This window comes from Stenella coeruleoalba (assembly GCF_951394435.1).
Source record: "Stenella coeruleoalba genome assembly, chromosome: 8".
NCBI lineage: Eukaryota > Metazoa > Chordata > Mammalia > Artiodactyla > Delphinidae > Stenella > Stenella coeruleoalba.
This window is the reverse complement of record NC_137154.1, coordinates 109642563-109670134: the sequence shown is the minus strand read 5'-3', so window position 1 is coordinate 109670134 and position 27572 is coordinate 109642563. Positions and strand designations below refer to the sequence as shown.

Here is a 27572-nt window from a genome sequence, read left to right as displayed (position 1 = left end):
GTGTCTGGACGGGCAAATTTAACTCTCATTTCCCACCAGGAAGAGGAAATAACCAAAGGCTCAGCGTGCCGTGCCGGAACCAGATTAGGGCCTGAAGCCATCCTGCGGTGTTGCGGCCAGCTCAAAAGAAAGCAAGTTGAAGAAAGCAGCTCAGGGGCACTGTAATTCACAAACCTGCAGAGTTATAAATGACAGCTATCGTCCAAAAATAGACAGAAGTAAGGCTGCCAAGAGGACTTGAAAGCGGGGCAGAATTGCAGGAAACCGATTTCAGGAGGCAGACTGGAATTTCATTGAAAGAATAGGAAAAGAGGCAGAACGTCCACAATGATGCACTTGGCCAAAAAGGGCGTATGCGTTTTTTCCTGAATATATTCAGGAAAAAACGCATACGCCCTTTTTGGCCAACCAAGCAAGCTTGCAAAGGAAATCTGCACTACAATGAAGTCTCACTTCCCCCCGGTCAAAAGGGCCATCTGAAAAAAGTGTAAAATCCAGAAAGGCAACAGGCCATTGAGAACTGGGAGCCTTGTTATGCTGATGGGCGGGATGTAAATTGCCAACAGACACTCGGGAGAAGTGTATGGTGTTTCCTGAAACATCTAAAAAACAAACCAACAGAGCCTAGGGCACTTCCACTTATGGTCCTATAGCTTAGGGAAATTAAAATCAAAAAGACACAGCCACCCCAAAGTTTGGAACGGCTCTGTTTACAAGAACCTCGTTTACAGTACAAGTTCAACATCGCAGAAAGTGAAAAATGGATAAAGAACTTGTGGTACTTACGTACAATGCAGTATCACTCAGCAATGAAATCTATGTCATCAGGCCCGTAGCAGCATAATGAGTAGATTCAGGTACGATGATTCTAACTGAAATAAGTCACACAGAAAAGGAAACATCATAAGATATCAGTAATACACGGAATGTAAACTTGGCTACACAGGAACTGAATTACAGAACAGAACAGGGTCTCAAATTTAGAAAAACAACTTATTCTTGCTTAAAAGTAAAGGTGAGTTGGGGTGCTGCATAAAACCAGAGATTGAAATGAGCACAGATAAAGTTCCTTAAGCCAAATATGGAATAGACAAGAGCTACTCCTTGCTCAACGAAATGGACTCAACACCCCATATTAAACGCCTAAGAATGTACCTGACTAGAAAGTATCTTGAAACCTATGGATTGCTATGTCTCTGAAAGAGAATCAAGCATGTGTACAGGGGCATAAACGCAGCAGTGATAGGATTGGAGAGGTTCGGTGAGCAAATGAAGACCCTTTGAAGTCATATTGCATGGTACCCATTACACGGGTCTCAACTCTCCAGGTTTAAGGTATTCTTCCTTCAGCTAAGACATGCATGTGGAACCCAAGTACGATCAACCATGTGAACGGGAGACGTGTTCAAATATGTCTCAGTTTTCCTCCCCTGGTACTCGGGTGCAACATTCCAGACGCTTTACTAACACTCTCCCCACTTGGAGAGTCAGCGCCTTTAACCTCCTGTTTGGCCCAGTTTGCAATTTCTGCGGAAGATGAACAGGAATAGCGAGAACCAACGGAGACTAGCTGGAGGTGTCTGGACGGGCAAATTTAACTCTTATTTCCTACCAGGAAGAGGAATTAACCAAAGGCTCAGCGTGCCATGCCAGAACCAGATTAGGGCCTGAAGCCATCCTGCGGTGTTGCAGCCAGCTCAAAAGAAAGCGAGTTGAACAAAGGAGCTCAGGGGCACTGTAATTCACAAACCTGCAGAGTTATAAATGACAGCTATCGTCCAAAAATAGACTGAAGTAAGGCTGCCAAGAGGACTTGAAAGCGGGGCAGAATTGCACGAAACCGATTTCAGGAGGTAGACTGGAATTGCATTGAAAGCATAGGAAAAGAGGCAGAACGTCCACAATGATGCACTTGGCCAAAAAGGGCGTATGTGTTTTTTCCTGAATATATTCAGGAAAAAACGCATACGCCCTTTTTGGACAACCAAGCAAGCTTGCAAAGGAAATCTGCACTACAATGAAGTCTCACTTCCCCCCGGTCAAAAGGGCCATCTGAAAAAAGTGTAAAATCCAGAAAGGCAGGACAGGCCATGGAGAACTGGGAGCCTTGTTATGCTGATGGGCGGGATGTAAATTGCCAACAACCACTCGGGAGAAGTGTATGGTGTTTCCTGAAACATCTAAAAAACAAAGCAACAGAACCTAGGGCACTTCCACTTATGGTCCTATAGCTTACGGAAATTAAAATAAAAAAGACACAGCCACCCCAAAGTTTGGAACGGCTCTGTTTACAAGAACCTCGTTTACAGTACAAGTTCAACATCGCAGAAAGTGAAAAATGGATAAAGAAGTTGTGGTATTTACTTACAAAGCAATATCACTCAGCAATGAAATCTGTGTCATCAGGCCCTTAGCATCACAATGAGTGGATTCAGGTATGATGATTCTAACTGAAGTAAGTCACACAGAAAAAGAAACATCATAAGATATCAGTAATACACGGAATGTAAACTTGGCTACACAGGAACTGAATTACAGAACAGAACAGGGTCTCAAATTTAGAAAACCAACTTATGCTTGCTTAAGGGTAAAGGTGAGTTGGGGTGCTGCATAAAACCAGAGATTGAAATGAGCACAGATAAAGTTCCTTAAGTCAAATATGGAATAGACAAGAGCTACTCCTTGCTCAACGAAATGGACTCAACACCGCATATTAAACGCCTAAGAATGTACCTGACTAGTAAGTATCTTAAAACCTATGGATTGCTATGTCTCCGAAAGAGAATCAAGCATGTGTACAGGGGCATAAACGCAGCAGTGATAGGATTGGAGAGGTTCGGTGAGCAAATGAAGACCCTTTGAAGTCATATTGCATGGTACCCATTACACGGGTCTCAACTCTCCAGGTTTAAGGTATTCTTCCTTCAGCTAAAACATGCATGTGGAACCCAAGTATGATCAACCATGTGAACGGGAGACGTGTTCAAATATGTCTCAGTTTTCCTCCCCTGGTACTCGGGTGCAACATTCCAGACGCTTTACTAACACTCTCCCCACTTGGAGAGTCAGCGCCTTTAACCTCCTGTTTGGCCCAGTTTGCAATTTCTGCGGAAGATGAACAGGAATAGCGAGAACCAATGAGAGACTAGCTGGAGGTGTCTGGACGGGCAAATTTAACTCTCATTTCCCACCAGGAAGAGGAAATAACCAAAGGCTCAGCGTGCCGTGCCGGAACCAGATTAGGGCCTGAAGCCATCCTGCGGTGTTGCGGCCAGGTCACAAGAAAGCAAGTTGAAGAATGGAGCTCAGGGGCACTGTAATTCACAAACCTGCAGAGTTATAAATGACAGCTATCGTCCAAAAATAGACTGAAGTAAGGCTGCCGAGAGGACTTGAAAGCGGGGCAGAATTGCAGGAAACCGATTTCAGGAGGTAGACTGCAATTGCATTGAAAGCATAGGAAAAGAGGCAGAACGTCCACAATGATGCACTTGGCCAAAAAGGGCGTATGCGTTTTTTCCTGAATATATTCAGGAAAAAAACGCATATGCCCTTTTTGGCCAGCCAAGCAAGCTTGCAAAGGAAATCTGCACTACAATGAAGTCTCACTTCCCCCCGGTCAAAAGGGCCATCTGAAAAAAGTGTAAAATCCAGAAAGGCAGGACAGGCCATGGAGAACTGGGAGCCTTGTTATGCTGATGGGCGGGATGTAAATTGCCAACAACCACTCGGGAGAAGTGAATGGTGTTTCCTGAAACAACTAAAAAACAAAGCAACAGAACCTAGGGCACTTCCACTTATGGTCCTATAGCTTAGGGAAATTAAAATCAAAAAGACACAGCCACCCCAAAGTTTGGAACGGCTCTGTTTACAAGAACCTCGTTTACAGTACAAGTTCAACATCACAGAAAGTGAAAAATGGATAAAGAAGTTGTGGTATTTACTTACAAAGCAATATCACTCAGCAATGAAATCTGTGTCATCAGGCGCTTAGCAGCACAATAAGTGGATTCAGGTATGATGATTCTAACTGAAGTAAGTCACACAGAAAAAGAAACATCATAAGATATCAGTAATACACGGAATGTAAACTTGGCTACACAGGAACTGAATTACAGAACAGAACAGGGTCTCAAATTTAGAAAACCAACTTATGCTTGCTTAAGGGTAAAGGTGAGTTGGGGTGCTGCATAAAACCAGAGATTGAAATGAGCACAGATAAAGTTCCTTAAGCCAAATATGGAATAGACAAGAGCTACTCCTTGCTCAACGAAATGGACTCAACACCGCATATTAAACGCCTAAGAATGTACCTGACTTGTAAGTATCTTAAAACCTATGGATTGCTATGTCTCCGAAAGAGAATCAAGCATGTGTACAGGGGCATAAACGCAGCAGTGATAGGATTGGAGAGGTTCGGTGAGCAAATGAAGACACTTTGAAGTCATATTGCATGGTATCCATTCCACGGGTTTCAACTACCCAGGTTTAAGGTATTCTTCCTTCAGCTAAAACATGCATATGGAACCTAGAGTATGATCAACCATGTGATCGGGAGACGTGTTCAAATATGTCTCAGTTTTCCTCCCCTGGTACTCGGGTGCAACATTCCAGACGCTTTACTAACACTCTCCCCACTTGGAGAGTCAGTCCCTTTAACCTCCTGTTTGGCCCAGTTTGCAATTTCTGCGGAAGATGAACAGGAATATTGAGAACCAATGAGAGGCTAGCTGGAGGTGTCTGGACGGGCAAATTTAACTCTCATTTCCCACCAGGAAGAGGAATTAACCAAAGGCTCAGCGTGCCGGGCCGGAACCAGATTAGGGCCTGAAGCCATCCTGCGGTGTTGCGGCCAGCTCAAAAGAAAGCGAGTTGAAGAAAGGAGCTCAGGGGCACTGTAATTCACAAACCTGCAGAGTTATAAATGACAGCTATCGTCCAAAAATAGACTGAAGTAAGGCTGCCAAGAGGACTTGAAAGCGGGGCAGAATTGCAGGAAACCGATTTCAGGAGGTAGACTGGAATTGCATTGCAAGCATAGGAAAAGAGGCAGAACGTCCACAATGATGCACTTGGCCAAAAAGGGCGTATGCGTTTTTTCCTGAATATATTCAGGAAAAAACGCATACGCCCTTTTTGGCCAACCAAGCAAGCTTGCAAAGGAAATCTGCACTACAATGAAGTCTCACTTCCCCCCGGTCAAAAGGGCCATCTGAAAAAAGTGTAAAATCCAGAAAGGCAGGACAGGCCATGGAGAACTGGGAGCCTTGTTATGCTGATGGGCGGGATGTAAATTGCCAACAGACACTCGGGAGAAGTGTATGGTGTTTCCTGAAACATGTAAAAAACAAAGCAACAGAACCTAGGGCACTTCCACTTATGGTCCTATAGCTTAGGGAAATTAAAATCAAAAAGACACAGCCACCCAAAAGTTTGGAACGGCTCTGTTTACAAGAACCTCGTTTACAGTACAAGTTCAACATCGCAGAAAGTGAAAAATGGATAAAGAACTTGTGGTATTTACTTACAAAGCAATATCACTCAGCAATGAAATCTCTGTCATCAGGCCCTTAGCAGCACAATGAGTGGATTCAGGTACGATGATTCTAACTGAAATAAGTCACACAGAAAAAGAAACATCATAAGATATCACTAATACACGGAATGTAAACTTGGCTACACAGGAACTGAATTCCAAAACAGAACAGTGTCTCAAATTTAGAAAACCAACTTATGCTTGCTTAAGGGAAAAGGTGAGTTGGGGTGCTGCATAAAACCAGAGATTGAAATGAGCACAGATAAAGTTCCTTAAGCCAAATATGGAATAGACAAGAGCTACGTCTTGCTCAACGAAATGGACTCAACACCGCATATTAAACGCCTAAGAATGTACCTGACTAGTAAGTATCTTCAAACCTATGGATTGCTATGTCTCCGAAAGAGAATCAAGCATGTGTACAGGGGCATAAACGCAGCAGTGATAGGACTGGAGAGGTTCGGTGAGCAAATGAAGACCCTTTGAAGTCATATTGCATGGTACCCATTCCACGGGTTTCAACTACCCAGGTTTAAGGTATTCTTCCTTCAGCTAAAACATGCATGTGGAACCTAGAGTATGATCAACCATGTGATCGGGAGACGTGTTCAAATATGTCAGTTTTCGTACCCTGGTACTTGGGTGCAACATTCCAGACGCTTTACTAACACTCTCCCGACTTGGAGAGTCAGTCCCTTTAACCTCCTGTTTGGCCCAGTTTGCAATTTCTGCGGAAGATGAACAGGAATAGCGAGAACCAATGAGAGGCTAGCTGGAGGTGTCTGGACGGGCAAATTTAACTCTCATTTCCCACCAGGAAGAGGAAATAACCAAAGGCTCAGCGTGCCGTACCGGAACCAGATTAGGGCCTGAAGCCATCCTGCGGTGTTGCGGCCAGCTCAAAAGAAAGCGAGTTGAAGAAAGGAGCTCAGGGGCACTGTAATTCACAAACCTGCAGAGTTATAAATGACAGCTATCGTCCAAAAATAGACTGAAGTAAGGCTGCCAAGAGGACTTGAAAGCGGGGCAGAATTGCAGGAAACCGATTTCAGGAGGTAGACTGGAATTGCATTGAAAGCATAGGAAAAGAGGCAGAACGTCCACAATGATGCACTTGGCCAAAAAGGGCGTATGCGTTTTTTCCTGAATATATTCAGGAAAAAACGCATACGCCCTTTTTGGCCAACCAAGCAAGCTTGCAAAGGAAATCTGCACTACAATGAAGTCTCACTTCCCCCCAGTCAAAAGGGCCATCTGAAAAAAGTGTAAAATCCAGAAAGGCAGGACAGGCCATGGAGAACTGGGAGCCTTGTTATGCTGATGGGCGGGATGTAAATTGCCAACAGACACTCGGGAGAAGTGTATGGTGTTTCTTGAAACATCTAAAAAACAAAGCAACAGAGCCTAGGGCACTGCCACTTATGGTCCTATAGCTTAGGGAAATTAAAATCAAAAAAACACAGCCACCCCAAAGTTTGGGACGCCTCTGTTTACAAGAACCTCGTTTAAAGTACAAGTTCAACATCGCAGAAAGTGAAAAATGGATAAAGAACTTGTGGTACTTACGTACAATGCAGTATCACTCAGCAATGAAATCTATGTCATCAGGCCCGTAGCAGCATAATGAGTGGATTCAGGTACGATGATTCTAACTGAAATAAGTCACACAGAAAAAGAAACATCATAAGATATCACTAATACACGGAATGTAAACTTGGCTACACAGGAACTGCTTTCCAGAACAGAACAGGGTCTCAAATTTAGAAAACCAACTTATGCTTGCTTAAGGGGAAAGGTGAGTTGGGGTGCTGCATAAAACCAGAGATTGAAATGAGCACAGTTAAAGTTCCTTAAGCCAAATATGGAATAGACAAGAGCTACTCCTTGCTCAATGAAATGGACTCAACACCGCATATTAAACGCCTAAGAACGTACCTGACTAGTAAGTATCTTAAAACCTATGGATTGCTATGTCTCTGAAAGAGAATCAAGCATGTGTACAGGGGCATAAACGCAGCAGTGATAGGATTGGAGACGTTCGGTGAGCAAATGAAGACCCTTTGAAGTCATATTGCATGGTACCCATTACACGGGTCTTAACTACCCAGGTTTAAGGTATTCTTCCTTCAGCTAAAACATGCATGTGGAACCCAAGTATGATCAACCATGTGAACGGGAGACGTGTTCAAATATGTCTCAGTTTTCCTCCCCTGGTACTCGGGTGCAACATTCCAGACGCTTTACTAACACTCTCCCCACTTGGAGAGTCAGTCCCTTTAACCTCCTGTTTGGCCCAGTTTGCAATTTCTGCGGAAGATGAACAGGAATAGTGAGAACCAATGAGAGGCTAGCTGGAGGTGTCTGGACGGGCAAATTTAACTCTCATTTCCCACCAGGAAGAGGAAATAACCAAAGGCTCAGCGTGCCGTGCCGGAACCAGATTAGGGCCTGAAGCCATCCTGCGGTGTTGCGGCCAGCTCAAAAGAAAGCGAGTTGAAGAAAGGAGCTCAGGGGCACTGTAATTCACAAACCTGCAGAGTTATAAATGACAGCTATCGTCCAAAAATAGACTGAAGTAAGGCTGCCAAGAGGACTTGAAAGCAGGGTAGAATTGCAGGAAACCGATTTCAGGAGGTAGACTGGAATTGCATTGAAAGCATAGGAAAAGAGGCAGAACGTCCACAATGATGCACTTGGCCAAAAAGGGCGTATGCGTTTTTTCCTGAATATATTCAGGAAAAAACGCATACGCCCTTTTTGGCCAACCAAGCAAGCTTGCAAAGGAAATCTGCACTACAATGAAGTCTCACTTCCCCCCGGTCAAAAGGGCCATCTGAAAAAAGTGTAAAATCCAGAAAGGCAGGACAGGCCATGGAGAACTGGGTGCCTTGTTATGCTGATGGGCGGGATGTAAATTGCCAAGAACCACTCGGGAGAAGTGTATGGTGTTTCCTGAAACATGTAAAAAACAAAGCAACAGAACCTAGGGCACTTCCACTTATGGTCCTATAGCTTAGGGAAATTAAAATCAAAAAGACACAGCCACCCAAAAGTTTGGAACGGCTCTGTTTACAAGAACCTCGTTTACAGTACAAGTTCAACATCGCAGAAAGTGAAAAATGGATAAAGAACTTGTGGTATTTACTTACAAAGCAATATCACTCAGCAATGAAATCTCTGTCATCAGGCCCTTAGCAGCGCAATGAGTGGATTCAGGTACGATGATTCTAACTGAAATAAGTCACACAGAAAAAGAAACATCATAAGATATCACTAATACACGGAATGTAAACTTGGCTACACAGGAACTGAATTCCAAAACAGAACAGTGTCTCAAATTTAGAAAACCAACTTATGCTTGCTTAAGGGGAAAGGTGAGTTGGGGTGCTGCATAAAACCAGAGATTGAAATGAGCACAGATAAAGTTCCTTAAGCCAAATATGGAATAAACAAGAGCTACGTCTTGCTCAACGAAATGGACTCAACACCGCATATTAAACGCCTAAGAATGTACCTGACTAGTAAGTATCTTCAAACCTATGGATTGCTATGTCTCCGAAAGAGAATCAAGCATGTGTACAGGGGCATAAACGCAGCAGTGATAGGACTGGAGAGGTTCGGTGAGCAAATGAAGACCCTTTGAAGTCATATTGCATGGTACCCATTCCACGGGTTTCAACTACCCAGGTTTAAGGTATTCTTCCTTCAGCTAAAACATGCATGTGGAACCTAGAGTATGATCAACCATGTGATCGGGAGACGTGTTCAAATATGTCAGTTTTCGTACCCTGGTACTCGGGTGCAACATTCCAGACGCTTTACTAACACTCTCCCGACTTGGAGAGTCAGTCCCTTTAACCTCCTGTTTGGCCCAGTTTGCAATTTCTGCGGAAGATGAACAGGAATAGCGAGAACCAATGAGAGGCTAGCTGGAGGTGTCTGGACGGGCAAATTTAACTCTCATTTCCCACCAGGAAGAGGAAATAACCAAAGGCTCAGCGTGCCGTACCGGAACCAGATTAGGGCCTGAAGCCATCCTGCGGTGTTGCGGCCAGCTCAAAAGAAAGCGAGTTGAACAAAGGAGCTCAGGGGCACTGTAATTCACAAACCTGCAGAGTTATAAATGACAGCTATCATCCAAAAATAGACTGAAGTAAGGCTGCCAAGAGGACTTGAAAGCGGGGCAGAATTGCAGGAAACCGATTTCAGGAGGTAGACTGGAATTGCATTGAAAGCATAGGAAAAGAGGCAGAACGTCCACAATGATGCACTTGGCCAAAAAGGGCGTATGCGTTTTTTCCTGAATATATTCAGGAAAAAACGCATACGCCCTTTTTGGCCAACCAAGCAAGCTTGCAAAGGAAATCTGCACTACAATGAAGTCTCACTTCCCCCCGGTCAAAAGGGCCATCTGAAAAAAGTGTAAAATCCAGAAAGGCAGGACAGGCCATGGAGAACTGGGAGCCTTGTTATGCTGATGGGCGGGATGTAAATTGCCAACAGACACTCGGGAGAAGTGTATGGTGTTTCTTGAAACATCTAAAAAACAAAGCAACAGAGCCTAGGGCACTGCCACTTATGGTCCTATAGCTTAGGGAAATTAAAATCAAAAAGACACAGCCACCCCAAAGTTTGGGACGCCTCTGTTTACAAGAACCTCGTTTAAAGTACAAGTTCAACATCGCAGAAAGTGAAAAATGGATAAAGAACTTGTGGTACTTACGTACAATGCAGTATCACTCAGCAATGAAATCTATGTCATCAGGCACGTAGCAGCATAATGAGTGGATTCAGGTACGATGATTCTAACTGAAATAAGTCACACAGAAAAAGAAACATCATAAGATATCACTAATACACGGAATGTAAACTTGGCTACACAGGAACTGCATTCCAAAACAGAACAGGGTCTCAAATTTAGAAAACCAACTTATGCTTGCTTAAGGGGAAAGGTGAGTTGGGGTGCTGCATAAAACCAGAGATTGAAATGAGCACAGATAAAGTTCCTTAAGCCAAATATGGAATAGACAAGAGCTACTCCTTGCTCAACGAAATGGACTCAACACCCCATATTAAACGCCTAAGAATGTTCCTGACTAGTAAGTATCTTAAAACCTATGGATTGCTATGTCTCCAAAAGAGAATCAAGCGTGTGTACAGGGGCATAAACGCAGCAGTGATAGGATTGGAGAGGTTCGGTGAGCAAATGAAGACCCTTTGAAGTCATATTGTATGGTACCCATTACACGGGTTTCAACTACCCAGGTTTAAGGTATTCTTCCTTCAGCTAAAACATGCATGTGGAACCTAGAGTATGATCAACAATGTGATCGGGAGACGTGTTCAAATATGTCTCAGTTTTCGTCCCCTGGTACTCGGGTGCAACATTCCAGACGCTTTACTAACACTCTCCCCACTTGGAGAGTCAGCGCCTTTAACCTCCTGTTTGGCCCAGTTTGCAATTTCTGCGGAAGATGAACAGGAATAGCGAGAACCAATGAGAGGCTAGCTGGAGGTGTCTGGACGGGCAAATTTAACTCTCATTTCCCACCAGGAAGAGGAAATAACCAAAGGCTCAGCGTGCCGTTCCGGAACCAGATTAGGGCCTGAAGCCATCCTGCGGTGTTGCGGCCAGCTCAAAAGAAAGCGAGTTGAAGAAAGGAGCTCAGGGGCACTGTAATTCACAAACCTGCAGAGTTATAAATGACAGCTATCGTCCAAAAATAGACTGAAGTAAGGCTGCCAAGAGGACTTGAAAGCGGGGCAGAATTGCAGGAAACCGATTTCAGGAGGTAGACTGGAATTGCATTGAAAGCATAGGAAAAGAGGCAGAACGTCCACAATGATGCACTTGGCCAAAAAGGGCGTATGCGTTTTTTCCTGAATATATTCAGGAAAAAACGCATACGCCCTTTTTGGCCAACCAAGCAAGCTTGCAAAGGAAATCTGCACTACAATGAAGTCTCACTTCCCCCCGGTCAAAAGGGCCATCTGAAAAAAGTGTAAAATCCAGAAAGGCAGGACAGGCCATGGAGAACTGGGAGCCTTGTTATGCTGATGGGCGGGATGTAAATTGCCAACAACCACTCGGGAGAAGTGTATGGTGTTTCCTGAAACATCTAAAAAACAAAGCAACAGAACCTAGGGCACTTCCACTTATGGTCCTATAGCTTAGGGAAATTAAAATCAAAAAGACACAGCCACCCCAAACTTTGGAACGGCTCTGTTTACAAGAACCTCGTTTACAGTACAAGTTCAACATCGCAGAAAGTGAAAAATGGATAAAGAAGTTGTGGTATTTACTTACAAAGCAATATCACTCAGCAATGAAATCTGTGTCATCAGGTCCTTAGCAGCACAATGAGTGGATTCAGGTATGATGATTCTAACTGAAGTAAGTCACACAGAAAAGAAACATCATAAGATATCAGTAATACACGGAATGTAAACTTGGCTACACAGGAACTGAATTACAGAACAGAACAGGGTCTCAAATTTAGAAAACCAACTTATGCTTGCTTAAGGGGAAAGGTGAGTTGGGGTGCTGCATAAAACCAGAGATTGAAATGAGCACAGATAAAGTTCCTTAAGCCAAATATGGAATAGACAAGAGCTACTCCTTGCTCAACGAAATGGACTCAACACCCCATATTAAACGCCTAAGAATGTACCTGACTAGTAAGTATCTTAAAACCTATGGATTGCTATGTCTCCAAAAGAGAATCAAGCGTGTGTACAGGGGCATAAACGCAGCAGTGATAGGATTGGAGAGGTTCGGTGAGCAAATGAAGACCCTTTGAAGTCATATTGCATGGTACCCATTACACGGGTCTCAACTCTCCAGGTTTAAGGTATTCTTCCTTCAGCTAAAACATGCATGTGGATCCCAAGTATGATCAACCATGTGAACGGGAGACGTGTTCAAATATGTCTCAGTTTTCCTCCCCTGGTACTCGGGTGCAACATTCCAGACGCTTTACTAACACTCTCCCCACTTGGAGAGTCAGTCCCTTTAACCTCCTGTTTGGCCCAGTTTGCAATTTCTGCGGAAGATGAACAGGAATAGCGAGAACCAATGAGAGGCTAGCTGGAGGTGTCTGGACGGGCAAATTTAACTCTCATTTCCCACCAGGAAGAGGAAATAACCAAAGGCTCAGCGTGCCGTACCGGAACCAGATTAGGGCCTGAAGCCATCCTGCGGTGTTGCGGCCAGCTCAAAAGAAAGCGAGTTGAACAAAGGAGCTCAGGGGCACTGTAATTCACAAACCTGCAGAGTTATAAATGACAGCTATCGTCCAAAAATAGACTGAAGTAAGGCTGCCAAGAGGACTTGAAAGCGGGGCAGAATTGCAGGAAACCGATTTCAGGAGGTAGACTGGAATTGCATTGAAAGCATAGGAAAAGAGGCAGAACGTCCACAATGATGCACTTGGCCAAAAAGGGCGTATGCGTTTTTTCCTGAATATATTCAGGAAAAAACGCATACGCCCTTTTTGGCCAACCAAGCAAGCTTGCAAAGGAAATCTGCACTACAATGAAGTCTCACTTCCCCCCGGTCAAAAGGGCCATCTGAAAAAAGTGTAAAATCCAGAAAGGCAACAGGCCATTGAGAACTGGGAGCCTTGTTATGCTGATGGGCGGGATGTAAATTGCCAACAGACACTTGGGAGAAGTGTATGGTGTTTCCTGAAACATCTAAAAAACAAAGCAACAGAGCCTAGGGCACTTCCACTTATGGTCCTATAGCTTAGGGAAATTAAAATCAAAAAGACACAGCCACCCCAAAGTTTGGAACGGCTCTGTTTACAAGAACCTCGTTTACAGTACAAGTTCAACATCGCAGAAAGTGAAAAATGGATAAAGAAGTTGTGGTATTCACTTACAAAGCAATATCACTCAGCAATGAAATCTGTGTCATCAGGCCCTTAGCATCGCAATGACTGGATTCAGGTATGATGATTCTAACTGAAATAAGTCACACAGAAAAAGAAACATCATAAGATATCAGTAATACACGGAATGTAAACTTGCCTACACAGGAACTGAATTCCAAAACAGAACAGGGTCTCAAATTTAGAAAACCAACTTATGCTTGCTTAAGGGTAAAGGTGAGTTGGGGTGCTGCATAAAACCAGAGATTGAAATGAGCACAGATAAAGTTCCTTAAGTCAAATATGGAATAGACAAGAGCTACTCCTTGCTCAACGAAATGGACTCAACACCCCATATTGAACGCCTAAGAATGTTCCTGACTAGTAAGTATCTTAAAACCTATGGATTGCTATGTCTCCAAAAGAGAATCAAGCATGTGTACAGGGGCATAAACGCAGCAGTGATAGGATTGGAGAGGTTCGGTGAGCAAATGAAGACCCTTTGAAGTCATATTGCATGGTATCCATTCCACGGGTTTCAACTACCCAGGTTTAAGGTATTCTTCCTTCAGCTAAAACATGCATGTGGAACCTAGAGTATGATCAACCATGAGATCGGGAGACGTGTTCAAATATGTCTCAGTTTTCGTACCCTGGTACTCGGGTGCAACATTCCAGACGCTTTACTAACACTCTCCGGACTTGGAGAGTCAGTCCCTTTAACCTCCTGTTTGGCCCAGTTTGCAATTTCTGCGGAAGATGAACAGGAATAGCGAGAACCAATGAGAGGCTAGCTGGAGGTGTCTGGACGGGCAAATTTAACTCTCATTTCCCACCAGGAAGAGGAATTAACCAAAGGCTCAGCGTGCCGTGCCGGAACCAGATTAGGGCCTGAAGCCATCCTGCGGTGTTGCGGCCAGGTCACAAGAAAGCGAGTTGAAGAAAGGAGCTCAGGGGCACTGTAATTCACAAACCTGCAGAGTTATAAATGACAGCTATCGTCCAAAAATAGACTGAAGTAAGGCTGCCAAGAGGACTTGAAAGCGGGGCAGAATTGCAGGAAACCGATTTCAGGAGGTAGACTGGAATTGCATTGAAAGCATAGGAAAAGAGGCAGAAGGTCCACAATGATGCACTTGGCCAAAAAGGGCGTATGCGTTTTTTCCTGAATATATTCAGGAAAAAACGCATACGCCCTTTTTGGCCAACCAAGCAAGCTTGCAAAGGAAATCTGCACTACAATGAAGTCTCACTTCCCCCCGGTCAAAAGGGCCATCTGAAAAAAGTGTAAAATCCAGAAAGGCAGGACAGGCCATGGAGAAATGGGAGCCTTGTTATGCTGATGGGCGGGATGTAAATTGCCAACAACCACTCGGGAGAAGTGTATGGTGTTTCCTGAAACATCTAAAAAACAAAGCAACAGAACCTAGGGCACTTCCACTTATGGTCCTATAGCTTAGGGAAATTAAAATCAAAAAGACACAGCCACCCCAAAGTTTGGAACGGCTCTGTTTACAAGAACCTCGTTTACAGTACAAGTTCAACATCGCAGAAAGTGAAAAATGGATAAAGAACTTGTGGTACTTACGTACAATGCAGTATCACTCAGCAATGAAATCTATGTCATCAGGCCCGTAGCAGCATAATGAGTAGATTCAGGTACGATGATTCTAACTGAAATAAGTCACACAGAAAAAGAAACATCATAAGATATCAGTAATACACGGAATGTAAACTTGGCTACACAGGAACTGAATTCCAAAACAGAACAGGGTCTCAAATTTAGAAAACCAACTTATGCTTGCTTAAGGGGAAAGGTGAGTTGGGTTGCTGCATAAAACCAGAGATTGAAATGAGCACAGATAAAGTTCCTTAAGCCAAATATGGAATAGACAAGAGCTACTCCTTGCTCAACGAAATGGACTCAACACCCCATATTAAACGCCTAAGAATGTACCTGACTAGTAGGTATCTTAAAACCTATGGATTGCTATGTCTCCAAAAGAGAATCAAGCGTGTGTACAGGGGCATAAACGCAGCAGTGATAGGATTGGAGAGGTTCGGTGAGCAAATGAAGACCCTTTGAAGTCATATTGCATGGTACCCATTCCACGGGTCTCAACTCTCCAGGTTTAAGGTATTCTTCCTTCAGCTAAAACATGCATGTGGAACCCAAGTATGATCAACCATGTGAACGGGAGACGTGTTCAAATATGTCTCAGTTTTCCTCCCCTGGTACTCGGGTGCAACATTCCAGACGCTTTACTAACACTCTCCCCACTTGGAGAGTCAGCGCCTTTAACCTCCTGTTTGGCCCAGTTTGCAATTTCTGCGGAAGATGAACAGGAATAGCGAGAACCAATGACAGGCTAGCTGGAGGTGTCTGGACGGGCAAATTTAACTCTCATTTCCCACCAGGAAGAGGAAATAACAAAAGGCTCAGCGTGCCGTACCGGAACCAGATTAGGGCCTGAAGCCATCCTGCGGTGTTGCGGCCAGCTCAAAAGAAAGCGAGTTGAACAAAGGAGCTCAGGGGCACTGTAATTCACAAACCTGCAGAGTTATAAATGACAGCTATCGTCCAAAAATAGACTGAAGTAAGGCTGCCAAGAGGACTTGAAAGCGGGGCAGAATTGCAGGAAACCGATTTCAGGAGGTAGACTGGAATTGCATTGAAAGCATAGGAAAAGAGGCAGAACGTCCACAATGATGCACTTGGCCAAAAAGGGCGTATGCGTTTTTTCCTGAATATATTCAGGAAAAAACGCATACGCCCTTTTTGGCCAACCAAGCAAGCTTGCAAAGGAAATCTGCACTACAATGAAGTCTCACTTCCCCCCGGTCAAAAGGGCCATCTGAAAAAAGTGTAAAATCCAGAAAGGCAGCAGGCCATTGAGAACTGGGAACCTTGTTATGCTGATGGGCGGGATGTAAATTGCCAACAGACACTTGGGAGAAGTGTATGGTGTTTCCTGAAACATCTAAAAAACAAAGCAACAGAGCCTAGGGCACTTCCACTTATGGTCCTATAGCTTAGGGAAATTAAAATCAAAAAGACACAGCCACCCCAAAGTTTGGAACGGCTCTGTTTACAAGAACCTCGTTTACAGTACAAGTTCAACATCGCAGAAAGTGAAAAATGGATAAAGAAGTTGTGGTATTCACTTACAAAGCAATATCACTCAGCAATGAAATTTGTGTCATCAGGCCCTTAGCATCACAATGAGTGGATTCAGGTATGATGATTCTAACTGAAATAAGTCACACAGAAAAAGAAACATCATAAGATATCACTAATACACGGAATGTAAACTTGCCTACACAGGAACTGAATTACAGAACAGAACAGTGTCTCAAATTTAGAAAACCAACTTATGCTTGCTTAAGGGTAAAGGTGAGTTGGGGTGCTGCATAAAACCAGAGATTGAAATGAGCACAGATATAGTTCCTTAAGTCAAATATGGAATAGACAAGAGCTACTCCTTGCTCAACGAAATGGACTCAACACCCCATATTAAACGCCTAAGAATGTTCCTGACTAGTAAGTACCTTAAAACCTATGGATTGCTATGTCTCCAAAAGAGAATCAAGCATGTGTACAGGGGCATAAACGCAGCAGTGATAGGATTGGAGAGGTTCGGTGAGCAAATGAAGACCCTTTGAAGTCATATTGCATGGTACCCATTCCACGGGTTTCAACTACCCAGGTTTAAGGTATTCTTCCTTCAGCTAAAACATGCATGTGGAACCTAGAGTATGATCAACCATGTGATCGGGAGACGTGTTCAAATATGTCTCAGTTTTCGTACCCTGGTACTTGGGTACAACATTCCAGACGCTTTACTAACACTCTCCCGACTTGGAGAGTCAGTCCCTTTAACCTCCTGTTTGGCCCAGTTTGCAATTTCTGCGGAAGATGAACAGGAATAGCGAGAACCAATGAGAGGCTAGCTGGAGGTGTCTGGACGGGCAAATTTAACTCTCATTTCCCACCAGGAAGAGGAATTAACCAAAGGCTCAGCGTGCCGTGCCGGAACCAGATTAGGTCCTGAAGCCATCCTGCGGTGTTGTAGCCAGGTCACAAGAAAGCGAGTTGAAGAAAGGAGCTCAGGGGCACTGTAATTCACAAACCTGCAGAGTTATAAATGACAGCTATCGTCCAAAAATAGACTGAAGTAAGGCTGCCAAGAGGACTTGAAAGCGGGGCAGAATTGCAGGAAACCGATTTCAGGAGGTAGACTGGAATTGCATTGAAAGCATAGGAAAAGAGGCAGAACGTCCACAATGATGCACTTGGCCAAAAAGGGCGTATGCGTTTTTTCCTGAATATATTCAGGAAAAAACGCATACGCCCTTTTTGGCCAACCAAGCAAGCTTGCAAAGGAAATCTGCACTACAATGAAGTCTCACTTCCCCCCGGTCAAAAGGGCCATCTGAAAAAAGTGTAAAATCCAGAAAGGCAGGACAGGCCATGGAGAACTGGGAGCCTTGTTATGCTGATGGGCGGGATGTAAATTGCCAACAACCACTCGGGAGAAGTGTATGGTGTTTCCTGAAACATCTAAAAAACAAAGCAACAGAGCCTAGGGCACTTCCACTTATGGTCCTATAGCTTAGGGAAATTAAAATCAAAAAGACACAGCCACCCCAAAGTTTGGAACGGCTCTGTTTACAAGAACCTCGTTTACAGTACAAGTTCAACATCGCAGAAAGTGAAAAATGGATAAAGAACTTGTGGTACTTACGTACAATGCAGTATCACTCAGCAATGAAATCTATGTCATCACGCCCGTAGCAGCATAATGAGTAGATTCAGGTACGATGATTCTAACTGAAATAAGTCACACAGAAAAAGAAACATCATAAGATATCAGTAATACACGGAATGTAAACTTGGCTACACAGGAACTGAATTACAGAACAGAACAGGGTCTCAAATTTAGAAAACCAACTTATGCTTGCTTAAGGGTAAAGGTGAGTTGGGGTGCTGCATAAAACCAGAGATTGAAATGAGCACAGATAAAGTTCCTTAAGCCAAATATGGAATAGACAAGAGCTACTCCTTGCTCAACGAAATGGACTCAACACCCCATATTAAACGCCTAAGAATGTACCTGACTAGTAAGTATCTTAAAACCTATGGATTGCTATGTCTCCAAAAGAGAATCAAGCGTGTGTACAGGGGCATAAACGCAGCAGTGATAGGATTGGAGAGGTTCGGTGAGCAAATGAAGACCCTTTGAAGTCATATTGCATGGTACCCATTCCACGGGTCTCAACTCTCCAGGTTTAAGGTATTCTTCCTTCAGCTAAAACATGCATGTGGAACCCAAGTATGATCAACCATGTGAACGGGAGACGTGTTCAAATATGTCTCAGTTTTCCTCCCCTGGTACTCGGGTGCAACATTCCAGACGCTTTACTAACACTCTCCCCACTTGGAGAGTCAGCGCCTTTAACCTCCTGTTTGGCCCAGTTTGCAATTTCTGCGGAAGATGAACAGGAATAGCGAGAACCAATGACAGGCTAGCTGGAGGTGTCTGGACGGGCAAATTTAACTCTCATTTCCCACCAGTAAGAGGAAATAACCAAAGGCTCTGCGTGCCATACCGGAACCAGATTAGGGCCTGAAGCCATCCTGCGGGGTTGCGGCCAGCTCAAAAGAAAGCAAGTTGAAGAAAGCAGCTCAGGGGCACTGTAATTCACAAACCTGCAGAGTTATAAATGACAGCTATCGTCCAAAAATAGACTGAAGTAAGGCTGCCAAGAGGACTTGAAAGCGGGGCAGAATTGCAGGAAACCGATTTCAGGAGGTAGACTGGAATTGCATTGAAAGCATAGGAAAAGAGGCAGAACGTCCACAATGATGCACTTGGCCAAAACGGGCGTATGCGTTTTTTCCTGAATATATTCAGGAAAAAACGCATACGCCCTTTTTGGCCAACCAAGCAAGCTTGCAAAGGAAATCTGCACTACAATGAAGTCTCACTTCCCCCCGATCAAAAGGGCCATCTGAAAAAAGTGTAAAATCCAGAAAGGCAGCAGGCCATTGAGAACTGGGAACCTTGTTATGCTGATGGGCGGGATGTAAATTGCCAACAGACACTTGGGAGAAGTGTATGGTGTTTCCTGAAACATCTAAAAAACAAAGCAACAGAGCCTAGGGCACTTCCACTTATGGTCCTATAGCTTAGGGAAATTAAAATCAAAAAGACACAGCTACCCCAAAGTTTGGAACGGCTCTGTTTACAAGAACCTCGTTTACAGTACAAGTTCAACATCGCAGAAAGTGAAAAATGGATAAAGAAATTGTGGTATTCACTTACAAAGCAATATCACTCAGCAATGAAATTTGTGTCATCAGGCCCTTAGCATCACAATGAGTGGATTCAGGTATGATGATTCTAACTGAAATAAGTCACACAGAAAAAGAAACATCATAAGATATCCCTAATACACGGAATGTAAACTTGCCTACACAGGAACTGAATTACAGAACAGAACAGTGTCTCAAATTTAGAAAACCAACTTATGCTTGCTTAAGGGTAAAGGTGAGTTGGGGTGCTGCATAAAACCAGAGATTGAAATGAGCACAGATAAAGTTCCTTAAGCCAAATATGGAATAGACAAGAGCTACTCCTTGCTCAACGAAATGGACTCAACACCCCATATTAAACGCCTAAGAATGTTCCTGACTAGTAAGTATCTTAAAACCTATGGATTGCTATGTCTCCAAAAGAGAATCAAGCATGTGTACAGGGGCATAAACGCAGCAGTGATAGGATTGGAGAGGTTCGGTGAGCAAATGAAGACCCTTTGAAGTCATATTGCATGGTACCCATTCCACGGGTTTCAACTACCCAGGTTTAAGGTATTCTTCCTTCAGCTAAAACATGCATGTGGAACCTAGAGTATGATCAACCATGTGATCGGGAGACGTGTTCAAATATGTCTCAGTTTTCGTACCCTGGTACTTGGGTGCAACATTCCAGACGCTTTACTAACACTCTCCCGACTTGGAGAGTCAGTCCCTTTAACCTCCTGTTTGGCCCAGTTTGCAATTTCTGCGGAAGATGAACAGGAATAGCGAGAACCAATGAGAGGCTAGCTGGAGGTGTCTGGACGGGCAAATTTAACTCTCATTTCCCACCAGGAAGAGGAATTAACCAAAGGCTCAGCGTGCCGTGCCGGAACCAGATTAGGTCCTGAAGCCATCCTGCGGTGTTGCAGCCAGGTCACAAGAAAGCGAGTTGAAGAAAGGAGCTCAGGGGCACTGTAATTCACAAACCTGCAGAGTTATAAATGACAGCTATCGTCCAAAAATAGACTGAAGTAAGGCTGCCAAGAGGACTTGAAAGCGGGGCAGAATTGCAGGAAACCGATTTCAGGAGGTAGACTGCAATTGCATTGAAAGCATAGGAAAAGAGGCAGAACGTCCACAATGATGCACTTGGCCAAAAAGGGCGTATGCGTTTTTTCCTGAATATATTCAGGAAAAAACGCATACGCCCTTTTTGGCCAACCAAGCAAGCTTGCAAAGGAAATCTGCACTACAATGAAGTCTCACTTCCCCCCGGTCAAAAGGGCCATCTGAAAAAAGTGTAAAATCCAGAAAGGCAGGACAGGCCATGGAGAACTGGGAGCCTTGTTATGCTGATGGGCGGGATGTAAATTGCCAACAACCACTCGGGAGCAGTGTATGGTGTTTCCTGAAACATCTAAAGAACAAAGCAACAGAGCCTAGGGCACTTCCACTTATGGTCCTATAGCTTAGGGAAATTAAAATCAAAAAGACACAGCCACCCCAAAGTTTGGAACGGCTCTGTTTACAAGAACCTCGTTTACAGTACAAGTTCAACATCGCAGAAAGTGAAAAATGGATAAAGAACTTGTGGTACTTACGTACAATGCAGTATCATTCAGCAATGAAATCTATGTCATCACGCCCGTAGCAGCATAATGAGTAGATTCAGGTACGATGATTCTAATTGAAATAAGTCACACAGAAAAAGAAACATCATAAGATATCAGTAATACACGGAATGTAAACTTGGCTACACAGGAACTGAATTCCGAAACAGAACAGGGTCTCAAATTTAGAAAACCAACTTATGCTTGCTTAAGGGTAAAGGTGAGTTGGGTTGCTGCATAAAACCAGAGATTGAAATGAGCACAGATAAAGTTCCTTAAGCCAAATATGGAATAGACAAGAGCTACTCCTTGCTCAACGAAATGGACTCAACACCGCATATTAAACGCCTAAGAATGTACCTGACTAGTAAGTATCTTAAAACCTATGGATTGCTATGTCTCCAAAAGAGAATCAAGCATGTGTACAGGGGCATAAACGCAGCAGTGATAGGATTGGAGAGGTTCGGTGAGCAAATGAAGACCCTTTGAAGTCATATTGCATGGTACCCATTCCACGGGTTTCAACTACCCAGGTTTTAGGTATTCTTCCTTCAGCTAAAACATGCATGTGGAACCCAAGTATGATCAACCATGTGAACGGGAGACGTGTTCAAATATGTCTCAGTTTTCCTCCCCTGGTACTCGGGTGCAACATTCCAGACGCTTTACTAACACTCTCCCCACTTGGAGAGTCAGCGCCTTTAACCTCCTGTTTGGCCCAGTTTGCAATTTCTGCGGAAGATGAACAGGAATAGCGAGAACCAATGAGAGGCTAGCTGGAGGTGTCTGGACGGGCAAATTTAACTCTCATTTCCCACCAGGAAGAGGAAATAACCAAAGGCTCAGCGTGCCGTACCGGAACCAGATTAGGGCCTGAAGCCATCCTGCGGTGTTGCGGCCAGGTCACAAGAAAGCGAGTTGAACAAAGGAGCTCAGGGGCACTGTAATTCACAAACCTGCAGAGTTATAAATGACAGCTATCGTCCAAAAATAGACTGAAGTAAGGCTGCCAAGAGGACTTGAAAGCGGGGCAGAATTGCAGGAAACCGATTTCAGGAGGTAGACTGGAATTGCATTGAAAGCATAGGAAAAGAGGCAGAACGTCCACAATGATGCACTTGGCCAAAAAGGGCGTATGCGTTTTTTCCTGAATATATTCAGGAAAAAACGCATACGCCCTTTTTGGCCAACCAAGCAAGCTTGCAAAGGAAATCTGCACTACAATGAAGTCTCACTTCCCCCCGGTCAAAAGGGCCATCTGAAAAAAGTGTAAAATCCAGAAAGGCAGGACAGGCCATGGAGAACTGGGAGCCTTGTTATGCTGATGGGCGGGATGTAAATTGCCAACAACCACTCGGGAGAAGTGTATGGTGTTTCCTGAAACATCTAAAAAACAAAGCAACAGAACCTAGGGCACTTCCACTTATGGTCCTATAGCTTAGGGAAATTAAAATCAAAAAGACACAGCCACCCCAAAGTTTGGAACGGCTCTATTTACAAGAACCTCGTTTACAGTACAAGTTCAACATCGCAGAAAGTGAAAAATGGATAAAGAAGTTGTGGTATTTACTTACAAAGCAATATCACTCAGCAATGAAATCTGTGTCATCAGGCCCTTAGCAGCACAATGAGTGGATTCAGGTATGATGATTCTAACTGAAGTAAGTCACACAGAAAAAGAAACATCATAAGATATCAGTAATACACGGAATGTAAACTTAGCTACACAGGAACTGAATTACAGAACAGAACAGGGTCTCAAATTTAGAAAACCAACTTATGCTTGCTTAAGGGTAAAGGTGAGTTGGGGTGCTGCATAAAACCAGAGATTGAAATGAGCACAGATAAAGTTCCTTAAGCCAAATATGGAATAGACAAGAGCTACTCCTTGCTCAACGAAATGGACTCAACACCCCATATTAAACGCCTAAGAATGTACCTGACTAGTAAGTATCTTAAAACCTATGGATTGCTATGTCTCCAAAAGAGAATCAAGCGTGTGTACAGGGGCATAAACGCAGCAGTGATAGGATTGGAGAGGTTCGGTGAGCAAATGAAGACCCTTTGAAGTCATATTGCATGGTACCCATTCCACGGGTCTCAACTCTCCAGGTTTAAGGTATTCTTCCTTCAGCTAAAACATGCATGTGGAACCCAAGTATGATCAACCATGTGAACGGGAGACGTGTTCAAATATGTCTCAGTTTTCCTCCCCTGGTACTCGGGTGCAACATTCCAGACGCTTTACTAACACTCTCCCCACTTGGAGAGTCAGCGCCTTTAACCTCCTGTTTGGCCCAGTTTGCAATTTCTGCGGAAGATGAACAGGAATAGTGAGAACCAATGACAGGCTAGCTGGAGGTGTCTGGACGGGCAAATTTAACTCTCATTTCCCACCAGGAAGAGGAAATAACCAAAGGCTCTGCGTGCCGTACCGGAACCAGATTAGGTCCTGAAGCCATCCTGCGGTGTTGCGGCCAGGTCACAAGAAAGCGAGTTGAAGAAAGGAGCTCAGGGGCACTGTAATTCACAAACCTGCAGAGTTATAAATGACAGCTATCGTCCAAAAATAGACTGAAGTAAGGCTGCCAAGAGGACTTGAAAGCGGGGCAGAATTGCAGGAAACCGATTTCAGGAGGTAGACTGGAATTGCATTGAAAGCATAGGAAAAGAGGCAGAACGTCCACAATGATGCACTTGGCCAAAAAGGGCGTATGCGTTTTTTCCTGAATATATTCAGGAAAAAACGCATACGCCCTTTTTGGCCAACCAAGCAAGCTTGCAAAGGAAATCTGCACTACAGTGAAGTCTCACTTCCCCCCGGTCAAAAGGGCCATCTGAAAAAAGTGTAAAATCCAGAAAGGCAGCAGGCCATTGAGAACTGGGAACCTTGTTATGCTGATGGGCGGGATGTAAATTGCCAACAGACACTTGGGAGAAGTGTATGGTGTTTCCTGAAACATCTAAAAAACAAAGCAACAGAGCCTAGGGCACTTCCACTTATGGTCCTATAGCTTAGGGAAATTAAAATCAAAAAGACACAGCCACCCCAAAGTTTGGAACGGCTCTGTTTACAAGAACCTCGTTTACAGTACAAGTTCAACATCGCAGAAAGTGAAAAATGGATAAAGAACTTGTGGTATTCACTTACAAAGCAATATCACTCAGCAATGAAATTTGTGTCATCAGGCCCTTAGCATCACAATGAGTGGATTCAGGTATGATGATTCTAACTGAAATAAGTCACACAGAAAAAGAAACATCATAAGATATCACTAATACACGGAATGTAAACTTGCCTACACAGGAACTGAATTACAGAACAGAACAGTGTCTCAAATTTAGAAAACCAACTTATGCTTGCTTAAGGGTAAAGGTGAGTTGGGGTGCTGCATAAAACCAGAGATTGAAATGAGCACAGATAAAGTTCCTTAAGCCAAATATGGAATAGACAAGAGCTACTCCTTGCTCAACGAAATGGACTCAACACCCCATATTAAACGCCTAAGAATGTTCCTGACTAGTAAGTATCTTCAAACCTATGGATTGCTATGTCTCCAAAAGAGAATCAAGCATGTGTACAGGGGCATAAACGCAGCCGTGATAGGATTGGAGAGGTTCGGTGAGCAAATGAAGACCCTTTGAAGTCATATTGCATGGTATCCATTCCACGGGTTTCAACTACCCAGGTTTAAGGTATTCTTCCTTCAGCTAAAACATGCATGTGGAACCTAGAGTATGATCAACCATGTGATCGGGAGACGTGTTCAAATATGTCTCAGTTTTCGTACCCTGGTACTTGGGTGCAACATTCCAGACGCTTTACTAACACTCTCCCGACTTGGAGAGTCAGTCCCTTTAACCTCCTGTTTGGCCCAGTTTGCAATTTCTGCGGAAGATGAACAGGAATAGCGAGAACCAATGAGAGGCTAGCTGGAGGTGTCTGGACGGGCAAATTTAACTCTCATTTCCCACCAGGAAGAGGAAATAACCAAAGGCTCAGCGTGCCGTACCGGAACCAGATTAGGGCCTGAAGCCATCCTGCGGTGTTGCGGCCAGCTCAAAAGAAAGCGAGTTGAAGAAAGGAGCTCAGGGGCACTGTAATTCACAAACCTGCAGAGTTATAAATGACAGCTATCGTCCAAAAATAGACTGAAGTAAGGCTGCCAAGAGGACTTGAAAGCGGGGCAGAATTGCAGGAAACCGATTTCAGGAGGTAGACTGCAATTGCATTGAAAGCATAGGAAAAGAGGCAGAACGTCCACAATGATGCACTTGGCCAAAAAGGGCGTATGCGTTTTTTCCTGAATATATTCAGGAAAAAACGCGTACGCCCTTTTTGGCCAACCAAGCAAGCTTGCAAAGGAAATCTGCACTACAATGAAGTCTCACTTCCCCCCGGTCAAAAGGGCCATCTGAAAAAAGTGTAAAATCCAGAAAGGCAGGACAGGCCATGGAGAACTGGGAGCCTTGTTATGCTGATGGGCGGGATGTAAATTGCCAACAACCACTCGGGAGAAGTGTATGGTGTTTCCTGAAACATCTAAAAAACAAAGCAACAGAACCTAGGGCACTTCCACTTATGGTCCTATAGCTTAGGGAAATTAAAATCAAAAAGACACAGCCACCCCAAAGTTTGGAACGGCTCTGTTTACAAGAACCTCGTTTACAGTACAAGTTCAACATTGCAGAAAGTGAAAAATGGATAAAGAAGTTGTGGTATTTACTTACAAAGCAATATCACTCAGCAATGAAATCTGTGTCATCAGGCCCTTAGCAGCACAATGAGTGGATTCAGGTATGATGATTCTAACTGAAGTAAGTCACACAGAAAAAGAAACATCATAAGATATCAGTAATACACGGAATGTAAACTTAGCTACACAGGAACTGAATTACAGAACAGAACAGGGTCTCAAATTTAGAAAACCAACTTATGCTTGCTTAAGGGTAAAGGTGAGTTGGGGTGCTGCATAAAACCAGAGATTGAAATGAGCACAGATAAAGTTCCTTAAGCCAAATATGGAATAGACAAGAGCTACTCCTTGCTCAACGAAATGGACTCAACACCCCATATTAAACGCCTAAGAATGTACCTGACTAGTAAGTATCTTAAAACCTATGGATTGCTATGTCTCCAAAAGAGAATCAAGCGTGTGTACAGGGGCATAAACGCAGCAGTGATAGGATTGGAGAGGTTCGGTGAGCAAATGAAGACCCTTTGAAGTCATATTGCATGGTACCCATTCCACGGGTCTCAACTCTCCAGGTTTAAGGTATTCTTCCTTCAGCTAAAACATGCATGTGGAACCCAAGTATGATCAACCATGTGAACGGGAGACGTGTTCAAATATGTCTCAGTTTTCCTCCCCTGGTACTCGGGTGCAACATTCCAGACGCTTTACTAACACTCTCCCCACTTGGAGAGTCAGCGCCTTTAACCTCCTGTTTGGCCCAGTTTGCAATTTCTGCGGAAGATGAACAGGAATAGCGAGAACCAATGAGAGGCTAGCTGGAGGTGTCTGGACGGGCAAATTTAACTCTCATTTCCCACCAGGAAGAGGAAATAACCAAAGGCTCAGCGTGCCGTACCGGAACCAGATTAGGGCCTGAAGCCATCCTGCGGTGTTGCGGCCAGGTCACAAGAAAGCGAGTTGAACAAAGGAGCTCAGGGGCACTGTAATTCACAAACCTGCAGAGTTATAAATGACAGCTATCGTCCAAAAATAGACTGAAGTAAGGCTGCCAAGAGGACTTGAAAGCGGGGCAGAATTGCAGGAAACCGATTTCAGGAGGTAGACTGGAATTGCATTGAAAGCATAGGAAAAGAGGCAGAACGTCCACAATGATGCACTTGGCCAAAAAGGGCGTATGCGTTTTTTCCTGAATATATTCAGGAAAAAACGCATACGCCCTTTTTGGCCAACCAAGCAAGCTTGCAAAGGAAATCTGCACTACAATGAAGTCTCACTTCCCCCCGGTCAAAAGGGCCATATGAAAAAAGTGTAAAATCCAGAAAGGCAGGACAGGCCATGGAGAACTGGGAGCCTTGTTATGCTGATGGGCGGGATGTAAATTGCCAACAACCACTCGGGAGAAGTGTATGGTGTTTCCTGAAACATCTAAAAAACAAAGCAACAGAACCTAGGGCACTTCCACTTATGGTCCTATAGCTTAGGGAAATTAAAATCAAAAAGACACAGCCACCCCAAAGTTTGGAACGGCTCTATTTACAAGAACCTCGTTTACAGTAC

The 27572-nt window shown here is 43.9% G+C and overlaps 1 long non-coding RNA gene across 31 annotated transcripts in view; it reads right to left on the bottom strand.

Annotated features, from left to right (window-relative positions):
• Positions 1-27572, bottom strand: part of LOC307190093 — a 1314632-nt gene that overhangs the window by 510026 nt on the left and 777034 nt on the right. The window contains exon 5 of one of the 31 annotated variants that reach the window (XR_013829374.1): positions 3983-4030. The exons of 29 other annotated variants lie outside the window; for them this stretch is intronic. This is a non-coding gene — a long non-coding RNA (uncharacterized lncRNA). Of the gene's footprint in view, positions 1-3982; positions 4031-8707; positions 8768-27572 lie in introns of those variants that run through there. One more of the 31 variants, XR_013829375.1, reaches the window with a different exon arrangement.